The sequence below is a fragment of the Saccopteryx leptura genome, chromosome 3, assembly GCF_036850995.1.
Source record: "Saccopteryx leptura isolate mSacLep1 chromosome 3, mSacLep1_pri_phased_curated, whole genome shotgun sequence".
In the NCBI taxonomy this organism is placed as follows: domain Eukaryota; kingdom Metazoa; phylum Chordata; class Mammalia; order Chiroptera; family Emballonuridae; genus Saccopteryx; species Saccopteryx leptura.
In genome coordinates, this window is record NC_089505.1 from 178,215,705 (window position 1) to 178,241,485 (window position 25,781).

Below are 25,781 nucleotides of genomic sequence, written 5' to 3' on the forward strand. Positions count from 1 at the left end.
GATCTCTCTCGAAAAATCTCAAGACAGCCGTATGAGATTTCTGCTCAGCAACACCCAAATCAGGGCCCCCTTTCACCCTCTTTTCAAGCAATGGAGCAGGAAAGAAATAAAATGATTTAAAACATTAAAAAAATTAGATAATAATTGAGAAAGGGAAGAGAGCATAGTAAAATAAGCCTCATACAATTGCTCTTGTGAAGTAAGTCTCTCATCTAGAATCATGGTGTCTCACCAGCCATTCAGGGATCCACTGAGGAGCTTCAGCAGACCTAGGAAAAACACACACATATCATTGGCCCCATAAGAGAACAGGGTCTGGCCCTTGCCAGATTCCTGTGAGCTGATCCCTCCATTGCACTTCAGGGAAGGCTTTCCTTGTAGGATTCCAGAGTCTCTCTGCTGCTGAATGACCCTGTACCTCAGTATTCAAAAAATTTAAAGTAAAAAGAGCATGACAAAGAAGATTTGCAGGAGTTTCCTAATACTTAAGTTGCTATTTGGCTCCTAACTCTGAACACACCTCACAATGCCCTAACTAAATCAGTAAGTCTTAAGGATCTACATTCTATTCTATTTAAATTTAAATGAGCGCTCCTTACAAGTTCTAAAAACACCCCATTTTTTCTAAATATTAGAGCCAGCATTTCCAACCCTTGCATGCAAAAAAAACCCCAACTCAGGCCTTAAAACAGACACATTTTGACAACATTAAACAAAGACTAAACAGAGACAAGAATTAGATGAACCAGACAAACCAGAGAGAAACCCGGGATTTCAGAGCACATCCAGATTAGAAAGATGCTTGCCTGATATTAGTCAGGGCATTTTCTGACAGAGGGACTGAAGGATGTGACTAAACAAAATCTCCCCAAGAAAATTTGCTCTCGGCAGCTGCTGGGATATTTTCTATAGTCAGATCCAACACAAGTCCCCTGCCTCAACCTCCAGGCAAAGAACAAGAAAGAAACAAAATGATAGCTCAGAAGATTGTAGCCAAAACATTAAAGAAAATCAGACCATGACAGGAAAAGCTGTAATATTCCTAATATCTGAGTCTCCTGTCCATACTCAAGATAGTCCAACTTCCACAGCAAATAATTACCCCCAGAGAGAAAAGCACAAGCAATCACCTTCCAGTCATTTGGGGCAAGAGCCTTTGCCCTAATAGTATCTAATAAACCAAGTGAAAAAGGGGCAGTAGGCCCATACTGAACATAACAAGCAAGTTTAAGCTCTTTCAGAGTTCTAAAAGGTACAGGTTCATGTTCTCGCACTAGTCTCCCTGTATCATCCTGTCTTTCTACAACAGGAAAATGGGTAAAGCCATCATTTATTGTTTCCCCTACATTTCGAGCCTGGTTTATAGATTGTTGGAGAGGGGATTTCCCAGATTTTGAGCTATAGACTATGGAATCAGCCTGATAAGAGAATGAGGAGCAGAGGGTTGAATGTAGGAAGGAGCTGAGGGCTGCGGAGGCCCCGCGGCTAAGGCAGCCATAGGGAGATTTTTCATCTCCCCTGTCATCCTCAGACTCCAAGTTATCCTTGTATTCACGTCCCTCTGTTTCCGGCTCACCCTGATACTCTTCAGACAATGATTTGTCTTCATATGGAAACATTTCTACATAAAGGTCCCTTATTTTTTACCCTATCTGTCCCATATTCTTTTACTCCCAACTACACTTTCCCCAAAAACTTTCTTTACTCACTGTGCGCACTTCACTTTGGGGAGTTCCGTCACCTTCCTTCAGTTTTAGTTTCCTCGTACTCATACTCAAGTCCCTGTTCAGGCGCCACTTACCGTGGACCAGCGGGGCTCCAAATAACGGTGCGGAATTAAGGAAACACACTTGTCAAAACAAAAATGATGGGACAGGGAGGACTCTTCAAACTGCCTGGCAGTATCTGAGTGCCTCATAGCCCCAGTTCACTTTATTATATAGACATATGCAAATCAAGGACCCTGATACAAAGTTGCACATCCAAGGCTAAGACAGGAACTCTCCCAAGGCAAAAACAGGGTACATTAGTGAAATCTACAAACATCTGAAACAAACAAAGAGTCAGAGGAAGGGCATGTAAATTGCTTCCAGCAACCCAAGGAAGCAAGTGGAATGGGTGCAAATATTCAGCATCAAAGCCAAATATGGAGATGGAGGGGGGAGAACTTAGCCTTTTGCCAAGCCTCGAATCTATAATGGCTTTTTGTCATTAATGGTCCACAACAGGAACTGAAATGAAGAAATAGCTCTCATCTACTTTTATTAGTCTGCTCTGTCTGCTGTAACAAAATACCACAGACTAGGTGACTTGAACAACAAAAATTAATTTTTTCACAGTTCTGGAAGCTGCAAGTTCAAGACCACGGTATCAGCAGGTTTAGTTTCTTCTTGGGCCTTTCTCTCTGGCTTGCAGGTGGCCATCCTCTCTTATGTCCTCACATGGCCTTTTGTCTGTGTGTGTCTGGGTCCTAATCTCCTCTTCTGTTAAGGACACCAGTCATACTAGATTAGGGTCTACTCTACAAATCTTATTTAACCTTAATCACCTCTTTAAAGATCCTATCTCCAGGTACAATCACATTCTGAGCACTAGGAGTTAAGATTTTTACAGATAAATTGAGGAGAAAGAGTGCATGGGGGCACTGCCTAAGCATAAGATAATTTACTCAAAAGAAACTTTGATTTAACAATATCACAAATTGAGCTTCCAGAGAAATAAACTCCAGAGGGATGGGGACTTGGATGCAGGAGGTTTGTGGGGAGCACTCTTGGGAACATTGATAGGCAGAAAAGGACACAAAACTTGGCAGAGGGAGAAGTGAGCTGCAGTACAGTTATGCTAAAGGCCTTCTGAGGCTGGGTGGTCCATCAGAGTTGTCTGGAAGTGAAGCAAAGGGCTTCACTTTATACTGCTTACTGAGCCAGACACAGGATGCGAGCCATCCCAAGACAGAGGTATGACATGCATTAGGAGGCCCTCTTCAGCTGAGCACAATATCAGGAGGGGACTCAATTGAGAGCCACCAGTCACCAAGTTTTCAGGAGCTGACAGAATGGTTGAGACCAAGCAAGACCTGTGGTCAGTACGTTGCAGTATCCATCACAGACGTTCCTCCGATGGATGGAAGGACTGTTAATCTTAAAAATTTCTCATAATGACTCTCAGTAGATCAAAGGGTGACCTATTATAAACCCTCAAATATTTGGCTCAATGTTGGATACATACAAAATGTTCAGCAGGATGGTCAGTGAATGTGGCTTAATGGGAAAAGTATGCTTTATAGAGCCAAAAAAGATCTGGATTCAAATCTCTGCCCTATATTTACTAATATTTCATACCCGCTTTGAGCCTACAATTTCTTTCCCCCAAAACTGAGTATAATAATACCAAGTTTGTCAGACTATAGCAAATTTAAATAACAAATATGTACTTAGACTGTCTGGTACAATGTTTGACACACAAAAAATGGCATCTGAAAAATATTAGTTCCCTTCTTTTTCTTCTAGCAAATAGTTAATTGGTGATAATTGATTACAACCTAGAAATACAGGTTGGATCTCCTGACTTAAAGAATGTTTCTCACCTGACCAGGCAGTGGCACAATGAATAGAGCATCAAACTGGGATGCCGAGGACCCAGGTTCAAGACCCCAAGGTCGCCAGCTTGAGCACGAGCTCATCTGGTTTGAGCAAAAGCTCACCAGCTTGGACCCAAGGTCGCTGGCTCGAGCAAGAAGTCACTTGATCTGCTGAAGGCCCGCAGTCAAGGCACATATGAGAAAGCAATCAATGAGCAACTAAGGTGTTGCAATGCGCAATGAAAAACTAATGATTGATGCTTCTCATCTCTCGTTCCTGTCTGTCTGTCCCTGTCTATCCCTCTCTCTGATTCTCTGTCTCTGAAAAAAAAAAAAATGTTTCTCAAATTCTGCTGTGATTGGAATCATCGGTAAAGATTATTAAAATGTAGATAGCAGGGCCCCCCTCCCCCTCACTCAACGGATCTAGTATGAAAACCCAGTACACACAACTTTAGCAACTCCATGGGGTTTTCTGATCCTCAGAAAATCTTAAGACCCCAGCTCTAGGCTGTGGATGTGATCTTAGTAAGAATGGAAGTCCAGTGCTTAGAAGATGCCAGAGGTCACTTCCACGCCACTGCACTGTCATTTGTTCTGTTGATGTGGATATACCCATCACATCACAACGACCTCTCCCCTTTGCATAAATATTCTGTATTCCAAAACTAAAACGTGCATAAATTATGCCAGGTAAAGAATCAAACAAATTTTCCTTTTTAAGATGTTGTTTTATTGAGGTATAAATTATAATTACAAGGCAATTTAAGGCAGACAGGAATTTTATTGGGGGTGGGTCCCCTGAGCTTGTCTGGGAAATGGAAAGAACACTCAAAGATGCAGTGTACTGGGACCACAAAGAGGCACATTTAGACAGTGATTTAACTTTCTCATTTACATCAAGTCAAATTAAGCTCTCTGAATGGAATTTCTGAAGCCTTTCTGCATTTGATTATGGGTCACAAAGCCCAGCTGCACTGTAGAAATTATTCTGTCAAAAAGACACTGACCAAGGTCCAGGAAGTAAACAGGAGCTGGAACACCAAAGGTGAACCCTGAGCTGACGGGCCTTCCCATCCCTCCCAGACGTTTCCCTGCTTTAACACAGGCCATGTGGGTTCCCAGTGTCTCTGTGGTTTTCTTTTCTCACAGAAAGGCCTCATTTGTTCTAAAACATGAAGCTTTGAGGGTTTCTTGAAAATGGTACTTTCACTCAGTAAAAATATGTCAAGATGAAAATGTTATCTGTGGGAATCTATTTGGAAAAAGGATTAAACTAAGAACATGAAAGAAACATGTCTACTTTCCCCAAATGATCAAGTATCCGCCCAGAACATGACAAAAAAAAGTTCTGGAAATGGCACAACAGAAATATTATTTGACGATCATGGAGAAGCCAGGGTGTCCTTGTACTCACCATCTCCACACAAACATCCGAAGTGCAGAAATCCGGGAGCTTCTTGTTCTTAGATCCGTTCTGAGTTCTCCTTTTGATGAAGGAGGTTTCTGCCTTATTTTTCCCCACAATTTGCCTTATTCCATTAAAAAACTATGTCTCCAGGTTTGACCAAGGCCTTAAGACACACGTGGAGTCACTGTTAACACTAAAAAAAACCCAAGAATTTCTATCCTCTAAGTGCCATCCAGAGTCCCCTCAGCCTATACCCTGGTTCAGTTAGAGAGGCATCTTTGAGTAAGACATCCAACTAAACAATGGGCTTACATCTAGGGGAGGGGCGGGAACCTATGGCTTGCGAGCCAGATGTGGCTCTTTTGATGGCTGCATCTGGCTTGCAGACAAATCTTTAATAAAAAAAATAATAACGTTAAAAATATAAAACATTCTCATGTATTACAATCTATTCATTTTCTACTGCTCATGTTCATGGTTGCAAGTGGCTGGAGCCAATCACAGCTGTCCTCCAGGACAACACCAAATTTTTATTGGATAATGCGTAATGTACACAGGTCATTGTATGGGTCTCACGGAATTATATTTTAAAATATATGGCATTTATGGCTCTCTCAGCCATAAAGGTTCCCAACCCTGATCTAGGGCTTCCTTGTTGTGTTCAAGTTTCTTTCCACCTCTGCCCTGTACTCTGCCATCCCGTAGATACACAGAATTGTAGAGGTGAAGGGACACATGAGTGAGGGTAAGGCCACAGTAAGCTGTAATAACAGGTAAACCCTATGATTTCTGGGACCAAAGCACAGTTTGGTCCCCACTCCTGTGACAGTCAGTGCACAGCTATCTTCAGCGATTTAATTCCCTTTCATCATGTGGCCCCACTATCCCAAGTTCCTTTACTTCTGAAAGCATAGACAGGAAGAAAGAAGCTACAGGACATTGTAGAGCGCAGGCCAGGAAAGTGGAGTAAATCCCAGCATTCTATTGGGCCAAAGAGGGCTGAGTATTGGAGAGAAGTGCAAAGATGCTAGTAGTGTTTGCCTCAGAGTCTTTAGGTGCCACTTGCCTCAATCCCTTCGAGTTTTGTTGTTGTTAATTTTTTTAATTGAAGCAACCAAGACTCAGAGAACATGTCACACACAGCTAATCAATGACAGTTCAGCTCAATGCTAGTCAAGAGTCCTCTTGTCTATTTCTATTAATTCCAGAAATCTCACAATACAGTTGAAGCATTGTTCCTAGATCTTTCTAATCAGGATTCTGGGGTGAGGAGGACTATGACCATCCTGCTCTGAAGCCGACAGTTCTGGTGCTTCCCTCTCAGTCTGAAAGCTGAACAGATGAATTCTTCAAGGAGCAAGTGCCAGTAGCCAGCCCTAATTATGGGAAATGCTGTGTGGCTCCTACTGGGTATAAAATTACTTTGTGGAAAGTCAAGAAAAATCTAATACACTGTAATGCTTTATTCAGAGGCCAAAAGTCACCTATTAAAGTTGCATTTTGTACTTGATTCTGTCAAGATAACTGAAAGGGTGGAGACAGAATTGTATACAAAGAACAATTCTGAATGATGTCAGCCTGGCTTGCAGCCATTACATTGGCTCATAGAAAATATATCTCTCAAGATTATCCTCTTCATAGTTGAGATCAAATGTGAGAAGAAGCAGAGACTTGCAAACAATACCTAATAAAGAATAAGAAAATGAGTGCAGATAGGGATGGTCTCCTTGGTGGGTTCCCGAAGCCGACTTCAATGGTGGAAAGCGCTCCCTTGTGGAAATCTGGATAAACCTTTGCCTCATCTCTGACCATCCACATCAATGTCTAGTGAACACTTAGTTACTTTTATTTTCTTTAAGTCTGACTTTACCATTATCTGGATTTTTACCTGAACTTTAAAATTGTAATATGACGGTCTGACATTGAGTAAAGACTCCATAGTAGTTCTCTTAGTTTTAAAGATCTTAGGCAAACTATATAACATTCTGTGGTCTCCCTTCTCCCACCATAACTGCTAGGGAGAAAAAAGAAATGAAAATTGCATTTGCCACTTGTCTAGAAGTTAAGGTGCTGATTTAATCTAAACATTTGTTATCACATAAAATCTAGTAACATAATAGTAATTATATTTACAAAAGTGCCAGATTATTTACTTAGTTTCCTTTTCCAAAAAAATACAAACACATCACAGATTTACTGATCAGATATTAAAATAGTAAAGAATTTAATTATACATGCTTTCATTTTTTAATCTTTCTATCTCATTCTTTTCTTTCCATGCTTATTAATCCTCTCTTTAAATAAATTTTGTCTTTATAGGTTGAGGGAATATTGTGCCCATCCTATTAACAGTGACATTGCAGCCAGTGAAATTAACAGGTTTACAGAATCACAGGTTAGTTTGTGACAAAACTTGTGCTTAACTCAATGTTCAGAATGGGGAGCAAGAGGGATGGAGGCAGTCCAGATAGTTATCTCCAAAACCCTGGAGATAAGGTAGCTTTCAAAATTAAACTAGTAAAATTAAACATAAAATACATGCAAACTTGGGAAACTAAGGGATATATTGATAATTAGTCAATTGTGGAAGTAAACCAAGAGGTCATCCATCTGTATATAAAATAGAAGTCTGTAGAAGTGTCTCAACCAACAGACCCACTGATGTGGGCTACAGTAACAAGGAAGATGTACATTTGACTGTAAGTTAGTGAGCAGAGAACTGAGTGCTGTGTCATGCCTGTTTCAGTAAAAGCTATGTGAACAGAAGTAATTGGTTAGCCAAGGAAGCTGTAGAAAGAATCAGAATCCATAGAGGCCCTCTGGATGGCACAGCTCATCAACCTGGAAGATTTAGGGAAGACTGGCTTGATAGTGTTCATTAAAGCATCATGGTTCCCTTGGCAGGACTATCCCTTTTGTGGGTAAGAATGCCTCTAGCCACTTACAGTAATATTATAAGAGCGAGTAAAATCCTTTGTACCGATTCTGTAGACACCAAGCAACATTGTGATAATTAGGCTCCTCATACAGTGAGCCTATTGACAGGACTGCCTCAAAGTTTTCTGGTCTATTCTTCCACTTAAACACCACCTTATAGGGTGCACCTGGGCAGGCAGTAACGTTACTCAGAGACAGCTCAGGCTTCACTCTGTGCCCCTCTTGAACTGCGGCTAAACCAGCTGTGTGTAATTTTGACTGAACTGTATATAAAGTCAAGATCAAGATGTTTGAATAATATGACTGCCTTTAGTGATCTGACAAAACAATTGCCATATTGTAAGCCAGAAACAGTCTGCAGAATGAAAGGATGAAAAGAACCTAAACCATTTTAACAGGCCACATGCTGATTTTGAATTGTAGCTGAGACCCTGCCACAGATAACTTTATTAAAGATACCAATGCAGTTGACAGGCTAATGTTTTCCAGGTTTTTTTCCACCTTATCCAGTTGCAGTAATTGTTAGGTGATAAATACAGTGACAGCTCTTTATAAAATTTAGCTTCCAGAGCTGAAACATTAAGTGGCACCTCTCACCTGCTGGGTGATAGGTTAGGATATTACCCATGTCCCTTCTCCACTCTCCATCCTACAACTCTGTCTGGAATCTTATGCACTTAAGGCATTAGATTTCACACAAAATCTATTGTAATGAAAACAAAGTCAGAAAGCTCTACTACAAGATGACAGGGATATATAAGATGGTACATAGAGAACAGGGCTGAAGGCAGTGAAGAATATGGCATAAACTTGAGAACATTATCCCTAGTATCTACAATATTTTTGATCAGTGTGTTGTATGTGTGTGTCTGTCTATCTGTATGTTTTGCCTGGGTCTTTAGGGAATAGAATTTGTATATTCTTGTACCTTCATGCAAGCTTATCACAGGTACAAAATCCATGTTTGTAGATGTTAATTAGGTTTTTTAAATAGCTTTATTAAGGTATAAATGACATATGTAAACTGCACATGTTTAAAGTATATGCTTTTATAATGTTGATGTACATATGCACCTATAAAACCATCACCACAATCAAGATAATGAACAATCATCAGCCCCAAAATTTTCCTCCTGCTCTTTACAATTCTATCTTCTACCCCTTCCTACTGCCATCCTTTCCCCAGGAAACCACTGATCTGCTTTAGGTTTAGGTTCTTTTCATCCTTTCATTCTGCAGACTGTTTCTGGCTTACAATATGGCAATTGTTTTGTCAGATCACTAAAGGCAGTCATATTACTCGAACATCTTGATCTTGACTTTATATACAGTTCAGTCAAAATTACACACGGCTGGTTTCTGTTTGCAATTCTTGGAAATTTATTTAAATGAATCACACAATACATAGTTATTTTTGTTTTCTGGCTTCTTTTATGCAGTATCATTATTTTGGTCTTCATCTGTGTTATGTCATATATGGCATAGAATTCATTGCTTTTCGTTGTTGTTGAGTAGAATTCACTGTATAGATGGACCACAGTGTATTTACTCATTCATCTGTTGATATATATACTTGGTTTATTCCCAAACCCAGGAAGGCTCTTTGCAGCTCTCATCACCCACCATCACTACCTTCTACCTCTATAAGTATGTGTGGGCACATGCTTGTGCCCACACATACACACACATATACACACAATCTTCCTTCTGCCTGGCTGACACAGACTGCTTACTTGGGGACTCATTTCTGTACTTAATGAACTTTGTTCCTTATAAAAACATAAATTATCTTTGAAGGAAAAATAATTATTAACTTATGCTAAGTGACAGTATGGAGTAATAACGAGAGCCCTAGGCCAGGAAGTAAAGGTCTGGATTCTAACCCCAGCTGCCTTTATTTCTCCTCTGTAACCTAAGATTCCACTTATACTCCCCACTGTACAATAAGGAGATGGTGGCACTTGAACCACTCATTCATTCAGCAAGTCTTTCTTACTACTTACCATGGCCAAGTGTTAAGTACAAGAGACACAACAGTGGACAAAAAAATATCCCTGCTCCTACAGAGCTTATATTCAAGTCAGAGAGATAGATAATAAGCCAATAAAGACATTTGATGAACATAATAGAGGTCCATACGGTTGCAAGAAAGATAGTTGGTTTAAGGGCCAAATTATTTAAGGCAGGGGTCTCAAACTCAACTCAGCATGTGGGCCGCAGAGCAAGATCACAGCCATTCGGCGGGCTGCACTAGGTCTACAAAAGGCAACTGTTACGCAACACTTTTCTCACTGCAGTTGAAAACAAAAAAAAATCAGTACAATAAGCACAATCGTACATGCAGTTTACTCAGTGTCACAAAACGACCAGAAACTGTAGTTTGCATTACAACTGCTGTTAACTAAGCTAATATCTACCTAGGATGCTAGAGAAATGAAAAATACAAGTAGGCCCCTAGGCTTACTTAATTTTATCCAAAATATTTTGAACTTCGTGGATTAGTCTGCGGGCCGCACAAAATTGTTCAGCAGGCCGCATGCGGCCTGCGGGCCACGAATTTGAGACCCCTGCTCTAGGGGGTGTTGAGCAGGGAAGTAACAAGATCTGACTTATTAAGAAAAATCACTCAGACTGATGCACTGAGAACAAATTGTAGAGTGGCCATAGTGAAAGCAGGAGGACACTATAGCACTAAACTATTGCTAAGTGAAGAAGAAAGTTATCAGTGGCTTAGATTTAGATGGTAGTGGTGAAAGAGACAAGCAATAAATGTTTGGAACACATGTTGAGCAATTAGATGCAGAGTATGGGTTCCATGCCACGGAATAAGAAAGGAGTAAAAGGTTGACTCCAATTTTGGCGTGAGGCAAATGGAGATGTCATTTACTGAGATCTAGAAGCCTGGAGAAGGAGAAGGTTTGAAAGGTATGCCAAGAGTTTGTTTCAGACAGGTTAAGTTGGGGTTGTCCATTAGGTAGTCAAGAGGCAGGTCAAGTAGGCAGTTGTACACACAGGGTAGGACTGCAGGAGAATGGTCACTGCTAGAGATTTACATTTGGGCCTGACCTGTGGTGGCACAGTAGATAAAGCATCAACCTGGATGACTGAGGTCACTGGTTCTAAACCCTAAGCTTGCCTGGTCAAGGCACATATGGGAGTTAATGCTTCCTGCTCTCCCCTCCCCTCTCCTCTCTAAAATGAATAAATTTAAAAAAAGAGAGAGATTTACATTTGGAATCATCAGTGTCTGCATGAAACTTATGGCAATGGGTGAGGTCACTGACTATTGTTAGAAATTAGAAGAGTTCCAATAAGAAGAAAATCCAAGAAAAGAGTGAGATGGGATAGCCATTTTTAATCTCTCATTTATTACTGGATTAAGTGAAATAAATACCTGGAATAGTGTGATAAGGTGCTTCAGGCTGCAGACCAAGTAAGAGACACCTCAATTAGAATAGCCTAAAACAATAAAAATGTTTATCAGGTCACATGACATAACTCTGCAAGAAGAGTAGCTCTGCGTTTGGTTAATTCATTGGCTCAAAGATGTCATCAAGGTCTGTACTGTTCCCATAAAGGCAGATGGCTGCTGCAGGTCCAGATGTTATAGTCTCTCCCAGCGTCCAGAGGTGGGATAAAGGGGAAGCCTTTACTTTTGAAGAGTGAGGAAACTTTATCAGAAGCTGTCCTGCAGTATTCCCTTTCAACTGAATCAGAATGTGGCAGACAGACACCCACACCTAAACTAATCCTAGCAGGGAGAATGATATAAATCAATATTCACACCATGGGGCCAAGGAACAGAGTCTCCTGAAGGACACAGCCATTCTCAGGAGAGTGAAAAGAGTCAAGATTCTATGAAAGAGAAAGAATTGAAGGGGCAGTTGTTAGTTTAATGACCCATACTGTCTGCTATACAAGGGCTTGGCATTCCAAACATGCCCTTTCCTCCACAGCAATGATACAAATATAGGAGGTTATGAACAGATATGCATTACCTCTCAGCCAAATGAGAAATTTTTGTTTCCTCAAGGTAGTGTTTGAGCAACTACTTAACTGCTCACCTGTTCTTTCTATAGTGTTGTAGAATCTAGGGTCAGAGACCTTAAAAGTCCATGTGTCCTCAATATAAAGTCCCCATGAGTTTGTGTGTCAGATAAGGTCTCAGCAAGAAATACATGACATGCTCACATTATCCTAATTTAACAGGAACTCAGGGGATTTGAGGCCAGGACCAGCCATGAGTGAGGGCAGAGGAGAGTGAAGCCATGGGGAATGCAGCAGCCAGGCAAGGACCAGAGGGGCTTCCCTTTCACACTTGGGGCCCACGTGGCAGAATGCTCTGAAGGATGGACACCCAACAGAAGCTGAGATCTCTGTCAAGGTACACAGTGAGTCCATAGTGACCTTGCATGATGAGGGGACCTAGGAATAAAAATGCCCTGACCTCACTTCCTCCCTCCCTCCACAAGAAGCCAGAAGACAAGGGAGTCTATCAAAAGAGTCTCTACAGGTGAGACTCTGGGACACAGAACAAGGGAGGAAAGGCTGAAAATGTTTCTGGAGGAGCAAATAAGAGATATCCAGCCTGCCCTTTAAGGGAGACCAGCTATTCTGAGGCCACTTGTCCCCTTGGGACAATTCTGACTGCTGGAAAGTTCCCTGTCAACCCAGGGATTCCATACAGAATAGTCCTAATATATCATCCCCGTGACAACACTACAAATAGAAGACAACATGTCCACACATCTCACAGCCAAGTGCGGGAGCAAAAGTCATGGAGGCTTTAATTTAATCCTTAACCCCAGTGTCCAATGGAGACTGAAGGTTAGGGTCTCCACATCTTTTCCTTAGCACAATGGTTCTTAGAGAGGGGTGATTTTGCCCCCAGGAGATATTGATTATGTCTGCAGACATTTTCATTGTCACAACTTGGGGGAGGGTCTACATGCTTCTAGCATCTAGTGTGCAGAGGCCAAAGATGCTGCTAAACATCCTACAGAGCATGGGACAGCCCCACAACAAGGAATAGCATGGTCCCAAGTGTCAGTAATGCCACAGATGAGAAACTCAACAACGGGGTCTGTAGAGGCTGTTGCTGTAAGACCTTCCCCAGAAACCACACCCTGAAGATCTCCTGTGTACCTGGGCTGATACCTCTGTTTTCAAGGTGAGCTAATAAAAACCAACACTAGGGCCCTTTGAGAGCAGAGAGGAAAGAAGTCAGTGGGAGCAGAGATGCAGGGCTGAGGCAGGTGAGCAAAGAGGGGCTGTTGCTTATATGTTGAATGGCCGTGGTTGAATTTCCCCTTGGTGAGAGCCCTAACTTCTGAGTCAATGATGGGGGTGAGCGAGGCTGGACTGTGTGGACCAGTGCTGGCCAATCAGCCACCCACAACATCAGCTTTGTGCAGGCAAGCATGTAAACAGGACCAGCCATGAAAAACATAAAAAAGAAATCAGAGTTGTTTGGTCTGCTGTCAGGAATGGGCTGTTGAAATATTCCAGCCCCAGTCCAAAAGAAATGACCAACAGTGACAACAGGAGGCCACATCTGGCATTTAGATACCCAAAGCCTGTGGGTTCCTTGTGCTGGAATCATCTCCCCGAAAACCAGCCACTGGCACCATCCTGTTTCTTATACCAGAGCCTGCTGAGCACCCGTGTTTGTCCAATCACCCACATGAGGACTGGAAAATGTTTAAAGGTCAACTGTGACTGTGACTCAAGAACAGGTGAAGTTAGCTTGTGCTAAAGGGCCGCAGACAGGATTATTTGATAAACATCTGCCTCATAAGGCAATTCCTTTTAATTGGCATTTATAGGGTCCAGATACCTGAAGTTTACCTATATTTAAGAATAACCTCAATGATGTAATCTTTGGGTGTGAAAAGCTTTCTAAAAGGTATATCCTTTCTTTGCTTCAGTAAACAAAGTATGTTGACAATAATTCTACCATTTAAAGTGACTCGGGGAGGAACACAGCCAACTCCAAGCACCCAGCATTAGCCCCAAATTGGTGATGGGGGAAGCAGGTGGTGGTGGTTGTGTCCCTGAGCGTGAAAACTTGGTGCTGTTATACACAGTGCAGGGCAGAGTGGTGATTCTGACTTTGGGATGATTCAGCACTGATAACAGCTTACGATACGACTGTGGCTTCACTTTAGCAAGCTCTAAAAATAGAGACATTTCTGAAGCTTCAGCTAAACCAAAAAACACACCTAAAAGAAAACTTGCAAGAAGAATGAAATCCAAAAGAAAGAATACCCAACCTCCTTGAAGCACTGGAGGTTGGTGACAAATGTTCACCATTGGATCAGAACATAGCTTCCATTGATTTAGGAGAGAAAACTGTGTGGTGGTTTATACTGGATACAGAAATAGAAACAAAATCTCTCTGATCTACTGTCCCCAAGGTCTGAAGTGGATAATAACAGAGGACAGAATGCTCAGGGGAATAAAATGAAAGTAAATTTCAACAGATGAAAATGAGAAAACTACTCCAGGTCTCCTGGAAATAAGCCAAGTCAAAAGTTGCTCTGTGGACTCCTTTCTCCCTCCATCACTTCCCCCACCCATGCCAGGGTCAGGACTGGAACCAGGTATGCCAGGTCCAAAATTCCATGGCCCGCCAACACCAGCACCAGCACCACTATCCACTTCCTATCATGCTGGCTGCCTCCATTTTATTATAAACTACAAATAATCCCGCTGCCACCTCCCATATGTCCAGATTCTCTTGACGATACTGACACTTAGGAAAGTCTTAGTCATCTCTTAGTATATGAGCAGCTATCATACTGACTACAACATGGGTTTCAAACAAAATAAAAAAGTAGGGTATTCACATTTTAATTAAGGAGTAATTCAAACAGTATTCTTTAATAGGTGCCGCTCTCTCTCCCAAGGAGAACAGTATTTTGCCAGGTGTGCCCTGGTCAGTGTGAACAAAGTTTTTATCATTTTCTTTATGAACACTTGGTTGAGTGGCACAGTCCTCTGTATTGGCCTTTGTTGCATCTGACTCATGTTTAAATAATCAGCCAGGTATTTCTAGGGAACAATTAGTTTCAATAACTGAATAGTGGAAATATGAGTAATTAGAAGAAACTCAAGGTCACATATAGTACAGAAAAGTCAATCTGTCAATATCACTATTGAGCACATTTGCACATTATAACCTTACTATGTTAAGCTTTTCATATATTAATGCCTTTAAAAATAAGTGATAAAGCCTGACCAGGTGGTGGCACAGTTGATAGATCATCAACCTGGGACACTGAGGACCCAGGTTTGAAACCCTGAGTCACCGGTTTGAACACAGGCTCATTTGGCTTGAGTGCAGGGTCTCCAGCTTAAGCATGGGATCATAGATATGACCCCATGGTCACTAACTTGAGTCCAACCCTTGAGTCCTTGGGTTGGAGCCCAAGGTCGCTGGCTTGAGCAAGGGGTCATTGGTTCAGCTGGAGCCCCCCGCCCCAGTTAAGGCTATGCATGAGAAGCAATCAGTGAACAACTAAGGTGCCGCAACTATGAGTTGATGCTTCTCATCTCTCTCTCCCTTCCTGTCTGTCTGCCTGTCTCTCTTTAAAAATAAACAATAAAGTTTAAAAAGTGACTCAGGACAATTACTATAATGTAATAATGAGAAAATAACTAGCTTTCCCCAGACCCAAAAGCAATTTGCCCAGACATTAAGTGAATCCAAATCATGACATCAAACAGCAGGAAAACTGTTCTTGTACAAACTCTTCATGGTCCTTCTTTTTCCTCCCTTTGAGTAGTTGTAAACTGTTAATCTTTACTTATATCACCAGGCCTACCACCTATAATCCTTGCCTTCTAGTAAAAGCTACTATGGGCTAGGACAATGATTCTTAATTTTTGACAAAAATGCTAAAATTTCCTCGAAGTTTAAAAAATTATCCATCTCTTGTGTTCTGATTTCATTAGTCTGGGACATGGGCTGGGTGTAGGGGCAGTTTAAAATTTCCCAGGTGATTGTATTGTGCAACCAAGGTTGAGAACCACTGCAGTAGGAGGCCTGATATCCTATCTTATTAGAATGAAACATAGAGTTAATTATGACCTGAACATGTTCATATGAATAAAATTCTGTATATGAACTAATAAGTTTTAATATATGAACTTAATTAAAACTCTTTGCATACACTTTCTCATTCTTAGCTGTGCTCTAAGAAGTGATATAAGCTAGGAGAGAGGTGGGATGGATCAGTGAGTAAGTGTTCGGAGTTTAGAGCTCAACTGCTTAGGTTCAAACCTTGACTCTGTCACTTACTGTGATACCTTAGGCAAGTGTCTGAACCTTCCTGTGCCTCAGCCTCATCAATAAAGTGTTGGGCAGATTAAGTGGGTTCATGCACACAGAGGACTGAGAATAGAGCCTGGCACAATGTCAGTGTTTTGGCAAGAGACAAATTTACTTTAGATGGTCAAGCTGGAGAGACAGAGGTGTGGGAAGAGCTAAGGGAATAAACCAGGGGTGTTACAACAACAATGGGAAGCTGTCCCTAGCCTAGGCTGGAAGGGAAGAAGTAGTGTTTTGGGGACCCAGTGAAAGCTAAGTCTGTGAAGAGATAGTGCAGCTGCCCTAGACAAGGCAAAAAAGCAGGAAGGGAGCAGAGAAGAGACGCCCTGAGTTCTCTCTCCTTCTGGCCTCTGCTCTCAGAACCCAGAACTAAGCACACAAAAAAGGGAGAATTGCCTGACCTGTGGTGGCGCAGTGGATAAAGCGTCGACCTGGAAATGCTGAGGTCGCCGGTTCAAAACCCTGGGCTTGCCTGGTCAAGGCACATATGGGAGTTGATGCTTCCAGCTCCTCCCCCCCCCCTTCTCTCTCTCTCTGTCTCTCCTCTCTCTCTTTCTCTCTCTGTCTCTCCCTCTCCTTTCTAAAATGAATAAATAAAAAAAAAATTTTTTTTACAAAAGGGAGAATGAATCTGAATGCGTGTGGAGGTAAGTGAAGAATACCCAGCACAGTTAGCTGTCATTAATTATCACTTGAGCTGGGAAGTCATCAGAGAAAGTCCTTGTTGCCCTGCAGTGGGCAAACGTTGCACAGCATAGCTGTAGAACCAGGAGAACTGCCCCTCCAGCCACATTCATTCTGGAAGAAAGAAGCCATGAACACAGACCTTGAAGACCATAAACCAAACCGAGATGGTTCAATATGGCTGTGGGCAAAAGTCCCATTTAAAAACTGTCATACACTCATTGGCTATTTCAGAGCTTAGTGCAAAGTCGTTCATCCCCATAGACTAGTTCATGGTCCTGTCTGGGCCCTTCCCTCATTTGGTTGCCTTCCTCTCCTCTCCACTCTGCCCACGTGCATGAAAAAATGGCCCCCAGCTCCGTTCCTTTGCTAACTGAGACACATTCCTAAGTTTGACTTGCAGCATTCTTTGGAATTTTTCCTCCATCACTTCTCCACCCCCAAATACCACTTCTTTCTTCTTACTCATGAATGTTGACCTTTTGTTCAATACAGTGTTTAGTCTTCCAACTTCCCACTTTCTACTTACGTAGCCATTCTTGGTTGTGTTTACCTTTGCCCAACAAAACTGTCCTCGAAGCCTCACTAACCACCAAGTACTGGGTGACATATGTAGAAGCAGAAGCCCAGTTCCAGGAGCTTCCATGGCAAGTGTGAGGGTTAACAGACAGTGCTCAGGTTTGCAGGGCAGGTGGCTTTCCCTGCACATGTCTATGCAGCGGAATAGTTTTCTTTCCAGGTTTTCCACTTTGTCATATTGCAAAGAGAATGATTCACTTCCAGACTCACACTTAGATGCTTCTGGGAGTTCTCATACTGGGCTGATACACACTCTTGGTTGCACCAGAGACCCTGCTATGATCCTGTCTTCATTTATATCATCACAGTTTTTTTTTCTTTTCCAGATTCTATGACTACATACATTTTTACCAAATTTAACCAAACTATTCATCCTTATTACTCCATTGTGTTCATTCCAAATTCCTTTAGATTGATGCTTTCCATCACATACATGTATAATAATAGCCATATTCTGCTCTATCCTCCTTTGGAAGTCTGACAAAGGTTATTCTTGGGCTGTTTTGAGTAAAAAGAGAATATGAAACCTCTCCTGTTCCCCTCTTGGTACTTAAACACCCTGAAGCAAAAACACTATAATCTTGGTGCCAATGTCCCCAGAGAGAATGGGAAATTGAAGTTAAAAAAGACGTGGTGATATTTGAGTTGGCAGGATTTTAATCATGGCTATGGGTTCAGAGTGGGCTGGAATCAGCAGTAGCAGAAATAATAGCATTCATTGAACACACAGATCCTTTGAACTTAGTCAACCCTTGCCCTCAAGGAGCTTGCATTTTAGATAAGAAAAGAGGATCCCTTCCCCCACATGGCATAGACACTCCTGCAGGATGGGGCAGTTTAGATATGGATTAGACTACTTAACCTGATATCATTTTCCTTTTTATTTACTTTATTTGTTTGTTTGTTTGTTTATTATTTTAAGTGAGAGGAAAGGATATAGACAAACTCCTGCACATATCCTGACCGGGATCCACCCAGAAATCCCTATCTGGGGCTAATGCTCGAATCAACTAAACTATCCTCAGTGCCTGAGGTCTGTGTGCCTGGACTAGCCAAGCTATCCTCAGCGCCCAGGGCTGATGCTCAGACCAACTGAGCCACTGGCTGTGAGAGAAGAAGAGAGAGAGAAGGGGCAGTGGGCAGGGGAAAGAAGCAAATAGTCACTTCTCCTGTATGCCCTGACCAGGGATCAAACCTGGGGTATCCGCACACCAGACTGACACTCTATCAGCCAATTGGAAAGAATCCTATATGATTTCCCTTTAGAATAAATACTTTAATATTACTCCCATAAAATTAAAGACCAGGTTATATGTTAAGTAGGGTATGTTCAAAAAGCTCCTAACAAGACCCTGGCTGGGTAGCTCAGTTGATTAGATAGTTGTCCCCATATGCCAGTGTTGCCCATTCAATCTCTGGTCAGGGCACATACAAGATACAACCAATGAATGTATAGTTAAGTGGAAAAACAAAGTAATGTTTCTCTCTCTCCTTTTCTCTCTCTCTAAAATCAATTTTAAAATAACTCAATGAATAGTAATTAAAACTCTATCCTACTTCTCAGGCTTGAAATAGAAAGAGTTGAAGAATTTGGTCTCAAAGGACTTTGGGATTTTGCTTGGAAAACATTTTAAGCAAGTTACCAAGGACAATAAACTTGGTAGTGTGTAGTGTTTTGTGATTTAATTGGAGCCTGTGGCTAAATTCCGTCATTAGAAAGGGAGGAAAGCACATTTGGATACTGCAGTGTCATTAATGTAGTCGGCCTCATCTCTTGGCTCAACTTGGGAAAATGCTAATGAGGATGGAACAGATCCAACATAAGTTGACAGAGCACTGCAGCGTCTCTCTGCCCACACAGCAGTCTCCCCTCACCAGACATTAGGCTCACATCCAAAGAGGTCAGGTTGTCTAGGTGGACAAAGTAATTTTCAGGGAACAAGCCAAGGTATTGAGCAATGTGCTAAGGACCACTTGCTGGTGTTGTGCTGGTCATGGGGTGTCTTCAGTTGAATGACCAATGTCTAGTGTCACTTGGGCCTTGATAACACATACTCAAAACCTCAAATAAATGAGGTCATGCTGAGTCACTGACAGGACAAAATCTGCCAGCAGGAAAGGAACAGGCAGTCACAGTAGGTGTGGACTGTGTAAAAGGCAGCACATGTGAACAGAGAGATAAGCACAGTCACAGGGTAGTCACACCTTCACTCCGGTGGCATTGTGAGATGCTGACACAATTCAGGTTTCCCTGGTGTTAAACAAATTTAATCTTTGGTACACTTATTTTATAGAAACTAACTTAGAAATTATTCATTTATATACTTTTTTGTTTTTTACTTAACCAAATTTTTTAATAGCACCTTTGTACTATTAGTTACAATAATTTTTTAAATTTCAACATTTTCAAGAATATATCTACTAAAAAATACACTCACTTAAAAAAAAAGATAGATAGGTAATCACATGACTATTTAACTCACAATTTTATTGGACACCCCTTTCAACAAACTTTCACCTTTCCTATCTCTAAGAAACCCCTTTCTTGACATGATTAAATTAGGTAACAATTAAGCAATAAGAAAATCTTTTCTTCATACCCAAGCACAAAGCCAAGACTCCCTCTGATGATCTGCTAATAATGAAGTCTGGAAAACAAGGACTGCTGTTCATTCACCAGGTCCCATTGCTTTGGGAGTCAGCGACTGGGCATGGACAGGTCGAGGGTCCAGAGAGAAGTGATTCATCACACAGGGGAAGATAAATGGAAATCAAGAACAGTTATAAAGGTCAAATAAGATCAACAATCCAATATCTGTATGGATAGAAAGTGCTCCCCATTGCACACTGCAGAGTGTGCAGTGATGTGTAAACAGAATGAAACCAGAAATAAACAGTGCTTTTAAGTGCACTTTCCAGACAAGGCTTTTCTCTCCTTAACTTGGAGACTCCCCCACAGCCTCATTATTTGGGCTCACTCCTGAATCACACACCTCCGGAATCTGTGGGAGCAAGGCCAGTGCAAGAGAGAGGCGAGGGCCCGAGCAACCCGGGTTTAGGGAGGGAGGAAGGAAACAGACTTTCAGCCATTAGTCAAAAGTGAAGTTTCCCAGTTAGTGACCTTGAAGTAAATTCATTGAACAATGGTGTTTTCCTCCCCCTCTTTGACCGGTGATCACACATTCATCCTCAATTTAAAATATTGCAATGAAAAACTGGCTAAAAAGCCAATCAATTTTTTTCTACCAATATATTTTAATTTTTAATGTGGAAATTAAATTTAAGCCTGACCAGGTGATGGCACAGTAGAGCATCAACCTGGGATGCTGAAGACCCAGGTTCGAAAGTCCGAGGTTGCCAGCATGAGTGCAGGCTCACCAGCTTGAGTGCAGGGTCTCTGGCTTGAGTGTGGGATCATAGACATGACCCCAAGGTCATTGGTTTGAGTCCAGTGGTTGCTGGCTTGAAGCCCAAGGTCACTGGCTTGAGCAAGAGGTCACTCGCTCTGCTGAAGCTTCCCGGTCAAGGGACATATGAGAAAGTAATCAGTGAACAACTAATGTGCCAGAACAAAGAATTGATGCTTCTCATCTCTCTCCCTTCTTTTTTTATTTTTTATTTTTTTTTTTTTTTTACAGAGACAGAGAGAGAGTCAGAGAGAGGAATAGATAGGGACAGACAGACAGAAATGGAAAGAGATGAGAAGCATCAATCCTTAGTTTTTCGTTGCACATTGCAACACCTTAGTTGTTCATTGATTGCTTTCTCATATGTGCCTTGACCGTGGGGCTACAGCAGACCGAGAAACCCCTTGCTCAAGCCAGTGACCTTAGGTCCAAGCTGGTGAGCTTTTGCTCAAACCAGATGAGCCTGCGCTCAAGCTGGCGACCTCAGGGTCTTGAACCTGGGTCCTCTGCATCCCAGTCCAACACTCTATCCACTGCGCCACCGCCTGGTCAGGCTCTCTCTCCCTTCTTATCTGTCTGTCCCTGTCTTTACCTCTCTCTCTCACTAAAAAAGAAAGAAAGAAAAAGAAAGAAAGAAAGGAAGGAAGGAAGGAAGGAAGGAAGGAAGGAAGGAAGGAAGGAAGGAAGGAAGGAAGGAAGGAAGGAAGGAAGAAAGAAAGAAAATTTAATGTGGGGACATTGGTCCATAAGAATACATAGGTTTCAGATAAACAGCTCTATAGTATTTGAACTGTTGATTGTGTTGTGTGACCATCAAAATCAAATCATTTTATGTCACCATATATTTGTCCCTCTTTACTCCCTTCTCCCATCCCTCTGGTAACTACTTCCCTTTTGTCTATGTCCATGAGTCTTAGTTTTATATCCCATCTATATGTGAAATCATAAAGTCCTTAGCTTTTTCTGATTTACTTTTTCACTTGATATAATGTTCTCAAGGTCTATCCATGTTTTCATTAATAGCAATATGTCACCATTTATTATGGCTGAGTAGTATTCCATTACATATATGTATCACATCTTTTTTAGCCAATCCTCGATCGAGGGACACTTTAGTTGTTTCCATGTCTTAGCCACTGCAATGAATATGGAAGTGCATGTGTCTTTGCGTACCAATGTTAGAAAGCAATTCTAGATCTACCTGCAGTCATTGCGCTTTAGCAGGAAACCTTAAAAATAGGAGGTGATCATTTTGTTTTGTTTTGTTTTAATTTAAAATACAATCATAGCTCTTGTCAAGTGCTTAATGTTAATATGAAATTTTGCGCCAGACTCATCTGCCTTCCACTGGGTTGTGGCAGGTGGGAGAAGCCACAGTTTGTGACCAATGAAAAAAGATTTGAGGGTGGAGGGATCAGTTGGCTCTCACTGTATTTTGGGCACAACAAGCAATCTGTGGGAAGCAAGTGGAAGAAGGAAGAAAGGGCCAGTGGAGGGAAACGAAGTGGGGAGTCACCTGATTTGACATGCTACTTCATCACTCAGCTGAGCTCTGATATGACAGCTACCTTCTATGGTCAGGCCACCTAAGAAGGTGACTGGGGAAATAGCTCAATAGGAGAACCAGCCAGAAATATACTTGAAAGGAAGGGATAATTCTTGTTGCTCATTGTGGTTTTATATACAATGCATGAGCCTGGTTCACATAGCTGCAGCACAAGAAAGTTCTGTATAATATTGTCATACTTAAGCTATGTGCATGTTTATCATTTCCTTAACAACAACAGCTGGAGGAAATGGCCAAGTGAGGTTGGGAGGAGGGGCCGAATATGGAAGGGATTCAAAACATTGAAACGATGACCTACAACTTCCTTGATAAATGAAGCTCCAGATTCAGTCGCATGTTATTGGTGTCTCAGTATCGTGACTCTGCATTTTTTTTTTTTTTTTTTTTTTTTGGACACAGAAGTGAGGATGAACGTAAAGCAGGACTACGAAAATGAAGCAGATGAAGCCAAAGACTTTTTTACCTTGATTTCTTAAAGTTCTGGGGTATATTTACCCCCATTCCACACTGGACCCTTAATTTTGCCAATGCAATAATTTAACTGCTTAAAATGCTCTATTGGCCCTTCTTTTGGGGGGCCAATAGAGCTCATATTGCACCTGCCAACTGTTAAGAGGCAGATCCAGCTCTGCTATCAAATCATTCTGCCACCTGGAGCAGGTGCACACTGCCTGAGCAGGTCTTTCTGTCCCACTGAAGGCTGATAAAGCAGGGAAAACAAATGCAGAATGAATTTTGAATTCTTAGGGACAGGTCAACCAAGAGCTCTACACAATTGCTGTGTCTCAACAGTTTCTCATTGCCTGTGTCATTGCGTCGGATTGCAATGCCCTCTCTCTCTCCCACCCACCCCCACCCCCATTCACCCACTCCCGATTCCCTCTGTCACCCAATTTCTCTTTCTCCCTACTACTCAGCTGAGGTAGTACCTCCCCCAAATCATCTTCCCTGAAATTGTCAGGCAGTTCTCTTTAACTGACTTTGTCTTTGGATTCCATAGTATCTCTTTGAGTTGTTGTCTGTCCAAGTAAACTGAAAATTGTTTTGGAAGCGGGAACAATGTTCTTTCCAACTTTGAGTTTTCAAAACTAATCACTATGGTAGGTATCAGCTAATGAATAACAGTTATATATGTCTTTAGCCACTTCGCTACACTGATGATGCAATAAGGACAGTTTGTATGCATCTGTTGGTCTGCTAGTCCCAGAGCTGCCAAATTAGACCCTGGACCTAAAGCAGGTGACTCATAATAGGTTTGAGCAAAAGTAGATTTACAGCTGTGAATACGTGAAGCACAGAGTTTATTTTTATTTCTTATATTATTATTTATTGATTATTGTATTATTTTTATATGAACAACTGTAAACTTACTTTTGTCTTACCTTGTATTCAGAAGGGGAGACAGAACACGGAAGGTGTTGAAAAGTTACCGTTGGAAAGTATTAGTGTTGGGTCGCACTCACAGAGCATCAGTAGCACCCCCTTTGGGTGAATAGTAAGAGACATGTTTATGCCATACATATACACTATTATAAAACTTCAGTCCTGCACTAGCCTCCACAGAACCCTCGAAAGGCCTGAGCGCATCAAAGTCCACACAGGCTTCAGGTTGTCCATCCCTCCTCCTAAGAGTCTGGCAAGTGTTAAGCTGGCATTATACATGAGTACTGAGGGATTCCTCTGAACTCACTTATTTCAATTCCTCCTCAATTTCATGCAGAAATTTAGCAAAGAAATTCATTATACCTTATTGGTTAAGAGTGACAACAAAATGCAAAGATGCCAATAGGTCCTAATGGACTCTTGACATACTCAGTTCAGTAATATATAGAGAATAGCTTTTTCTATGTGCAGAATAAATAATGAGGATAATCACATCAAGAGTGAATGAACCCTTCTCTTATTGGTTACTTATCCTCATTGAGTTCCTAGGATCCTTCCAGCTTATGAATGCAGATGTGATACCGCAAAGGATGTTGCTATTCAGGATAAAGTTAAAGAGCCCAAGAATTTCCTGACTTCACAGCTGCATTACTGGAAGCTGATACACTGTGGCCTACGCTGTTCAAGGTCTTCAGCTATCCTGAAAGTATCTGCTTGTTTATGTTAGGTAGGTTAGTGTTGCTGGGAGGGTAGGAAATGCCGGGGGCTAGAGATCACAGAAGACTTTTAAATTAGAACAGGGTGAAGAGATGTTGGAATCCCTGGCACATTAAAAGGGGGAGGGGGAGAAACCACACACTCAGCATTTGGTGATACTGTAATTATCACTCCCCTATGAGCAGTTAATAACCACTTACTATTTTGTAACCTAAGGGTAATGAACACTGATGCTTGGCTTGTTAATTGAAGTTGACAGAATGCTAGAAAGAGCCTATAGCACACCCCTTACATCAAGGGAGTATTTTCTCTTTGTTTAACAATAGGGAATGTTTATTTGGGTTTTTGTTTTGTTTTGTTTTGTTTTTTACAGCTTACTCTAGGCTTAAAGCACAGGAAATAGAGAGATTATTCTTAGGAAAATTCTTGGGGGGAAAGTCCAGCTTTATCTCAGTACTTAACCTGCCACAAACCAATTAATAAGTGATTCATTTTGCCATTATAATCTGAATGTATCCTCATAAATAACAACAGACCAAAACAAATGGGACAGCTATGATCTCTCAATCTTCCCAAATTTCAGTAGCTCTCTAAATAGCCTAAGACATCAGAGAAAGTAAAAAACAAATTGTTCAAGCTGTTCTCAGCGGCAAGAAGAATGCCCCTGACCTACCCAAAGAGAACACAGGATAAGACTATAGGAGCAGAGGCTCATGGAAGGTTATTTAGAAACCAGAGGCCTAGCCTATAAAGCCATCACTTTCTGCCTTTCCCTGTCCACAACATTCAACAGACACCCAGTTTGTAATGAATGGGTTCGGCTCACTGAGTTACAGTTAAGTTCAGACGTGTGGGCTTGCATAAAATGTTTTAAAGCTAGAAGAGAACATGACTTTTGCAGTGTAGGAAATGCCAGGGCATTTCTTTAATTCTTTCCTGACCAGGCGGTGGCGCAGTGGATAAAGTGCCGGACTGGGATGCGGAGGACCCAGGTTTGAGACCCCAACGCCGCTAGCTTGAACGCAGGCTCATCTGGCTTGAGCAAAAAGCTCACCAGCTTGGACCTAAGGTCGCTGGCTCGAGCAAAGGGTTACTTGGTCTGCTGAAGGCCCACAGTCAAGGCACATATGAGAAAGCAATCAATGAACAACTAAGGTGTCCCAACGAAAAACTGATTATTGATG

The 25,781-nt window shown here is 41.7% G+C and overlaps 1 protein-coding gene and 1 pseudogene across 1 annotated transcript in view; both read left to right on the top strand.

Moving 5' to 3' along the window:
* The window catches only part of NEDD9 (neural precursor cell expressed, developmentally down-regulated 9), a 223,069-nt gene that overhangs the window by 85,581 nt on the left and 111,707 nt on the right, over positions 1 to 25,781 (top strand). The window lies entirely within an intron of this gene.
* On the top strand, positions 13,951 to 17,601 carry LOC136397314 (survival of motor neuron protein pseudogene; annotated as a pseudogene).